Below are 3,309 nucleotides of genomic sequence, written 5' to 3'. Positions count from 1 at the left end.
GGGAGAATGTGCAAACTCCACACAGAGAGTCGCCTGAGGCGGGGAATTGAACCCAGGTCTCTGGCGCTGTGAGGCAGCAGTGCTAACCACTGTGCCACCGTGCCGCCCACACTTGTTAAAGTGCTTCCTTCTGAAACTTCCACTGACAGTGTATTCCAGGCACCCACCACCCTCTGGATGGAAAATGTTCCCCTGAGCACCCCCACCCCTCACTTTGAAGCTGTGCCCTCTTGTCGCTGACCTTTCCACCCTGGGAGAAAAGCATCTGACTACCCACCCTGTCGATGCCTCTCATACTTTTGAAGACCTCTATCAGGTCACCACCGCCCAACCTCCAGCCTCCCTCGTTTCAGTGAAAGCAATCTGAGTTTGTCCAACCTCTCCCTCATAGCTCGCACCCCTTCCTTCGAGGCAACATCCAAGTGAACCTCCTCTACACCCCCTCCAAAGCATCCGCGTCCTTTTGGTAATGTGGTGCCCAGAACTGTACGTAGTATTCCAAACGTGTTTTTTTTTCACAGGAGGTGGGTCTCGCTGCCAAACTCCAGCGGGTGTTCCTGGAGCTGAGAGATAGCCTGGGTCTGATGTTGCAACGTGAAGACCCACCTTGCTGAGTTGCCTTGTTCGTGTCCAGACTGCACCCTGGGTGGGGAGGAGGGGGGGGGGGGGCACATCCTCATCCAGCTAATTATTGCCCATCCCTAAAATGCCCAGAGGGCAGTTAAAACTCAGCCACATTGCTGTGGGTCTGGAGCAGTCCAGGTGTGGATGGCAGATTTCCTTCCCTGAAGGACATCAGTGGGGTTTTTCACACAGTCATACAGCACAGAAACAGACCCTTCGGCCCAACCTGTCTGTGCCAACCAGGTTTCCCAACTGAACTGCGTTTGGCCCATATCCCTCCAAACCTTCCCTATCCCCATTACGGGCAATTTAGGGCGGCACGGTGGCACAGTGGTTAGCACTGCTGCCTCACAGCACCAGAGACCCAGGTTCAATTCCCGCCTCAGGCGACTCTCTGTGTGGAGTTTGCACGTTCTCCCCGTGTCTGCGTGGGTTTCCTCCGGGTGCTCCGGTTTCCTCCCACAGTCCAAAGATGTGCAGGTCAGGTGTATTGGCCGTGCTAAATTGCCCGTAGTGTTAGGTGAAGAGGTAAATGTAGGGGATTGGGTCTGGGTGGGTTGCGCTTCGGCGGGTCGGTGTGGACTTGTTGGGCTGAAGGGCCTGTTTCCACACTGTAAGTAATCTAATCTAATCCAAGTACCTGTCTTTTAAATAAACTCTTACTTCAGATTTTTTAATTGAATTCAAGTTCTACCATCTGCCATGGCAGGATTTGAACTCAGATCTCCAGAACATTAGCAGGGTGTCAGATTAATAGTCCAGTGACATTACCACCAGACCACTGCTACCCAGGAAGGCAATGGAGAGGAATTGATGACCAAGAGGGTATGGATTGAAGGGCATGGGGAGAAGGTTTACAGGATGTTGAGGGAAACCTCTTTCACCCCGAGGGTGATGGGAATCTGCAGCTTACTGTCTGTAAACATGGTCCAAATATTTAGGTTAGATTCCCTACAGTGTGGGTAAAGGCCCTTCGGCCCAACAAGTCCACACTGACCCTCTGAAGAGTAACCCACAAGGATTCATTTCCCTCTGACTAATGAACCTAACACTACGGGCAATTTAGCATGGTCAATTCACCCTGACCTGCACATTTTTTGGGCTGTGGGAGGAAACCGGAGCACCCGGAGGAAACCCACGCAGACACGGGGAGAACGTGCAAACTCCACACAGTCAGTCGCCTGAGGCGGGAATTGAACCTAGGCCTCGGTGCAGTGAGGCAGCAGTGCTAACCACTGAGCCACCGGTGCTGCCCGATGTGGTGCAAAGGAGATACTAGGCTGGGAAATGGGTTTAAATAGTCCCATGCTTGTTCCAGCCTTTTTCTTTTGCTGTCGATCTTGACGAGTCTCCCGTGCAGCAGCCGAGGGGGTTTTTGGTTTATTAATGAACACACCCAGCACAGCAATGATTCCGTTGGAATTATTATGATGTTTATTTGTGACAAATACGCTGAGAAGTGCTGCTTAGTGCTGCCACTCTCTGGCGCCATCTTTAAAACACAGAAAGATAAACCAAAACGTAGAATCAAAAGGCAGAAAAATGAAACGATAAAGTGGGCAGCACGGTGGTTAGCACTGTTGCCTCACAGCGCCAGAGACCCGGGTTCAATTCCCGCCTCAGGCGACTGACTGTGTGGAGTTTGCACATTCTCCCCGTGTCTGTGTGGGTTTCCTCCGGGTGCTCCGGTTTCCTCCCACAGTCCAAAGATGTGCTGGTCAGGTGAATTGACCATCCTAAAAATTGTCCGTAGTGTTAGGTAAGGGGTAGATGTAGGGGTATGGGTGGGTTGTGCTTCGGCGGGGCGGTGTGGACTTGTTGGGCCAAAGGGCCTGTTTCCACACTGTAAGTAATCTACATCTTATAGTCTTTGGTCAACAAAGTTGGATGGGCTCTTTGGAACAGCTCCCACTTCTAGGCCAGCCCTGGGTCTGGATCCAGCCTGGGGTACCCGGGGCTAAGCCGACCAGACCCACTGTAACTGCGTTTCCCCGCACTGCCACCACCTGGAACAAACAGCCACTCTCTCTGGGGACATCTTGCCCCACCCCCCCCATCAGTGTCGCTATCACGAGTGTACATTGGGTTGGTCTCGCCAATGGAGTCACCTCCATTGTCAGGTGCCCGAGCCTAGCTGCGGACATGGAGCCTGGGCTCAGCCTGGTCCTCGATTAAGCGTCCCTCCGCTGGGAGGCCCCAACCTGGGCTGGGGCCACGTCTGTCTTGTTCTAGCATCGCTGCTGCCACCGCCGCCACTTGGGCGTCTCCTGCCTACTCGGCCTCACCGCTCCCCGGGCCCACACCGGCAGCTTTGTCCACCATTCCACACAGGCCTCGCTCTCGCTGATGATGCTGCCGTCTCTGAACCGACAGGCCCCATCAACATCCCAGCGAGCTGAGATGAAAGTCCCAAACAGACGCTGTCACAAAGGTTTGGAGAAAGAGAGGATTTGGAAATCCGGACTCCCCCAACCCCGAAATCTGAGCTTAAATGCAGGCAGAGGGATGGAGCCAGTTGTGAGCCAACCCCAGGAGAGTTGATCCGGGATGGAGGACTTCAGACTCTTGGATCACTGGATCCATTTCCGGGAGAGGTAGGACATGTACCAGTTAGACATGGAACTGGAATGGGACCAATATCCTTGCAAGTGGGCAGTTTGCAGTTGGTTGGAGTTTAAACAAATT

The sequence above is a fragment of the Chiloscyllium punctatum genome, chromosome 17 (assembly GCF_047496795.1).
Source record: "Chiloscyllium punctatum isolate Juve2018m chromosome 17, sChiPun1.3, whole genome shotgun sequence".
In the NCBI taxonomy this organism is placed as follows: Eukaryota; Metazoa; Chordata; class Chondrichthyes; order Orectolobiformes; family Hemiscylliidae; genus Chiloscyllium; species Chiloscyllium punctatum.
Note: the sequence above shows the minus strand (reverse complement) of the source record.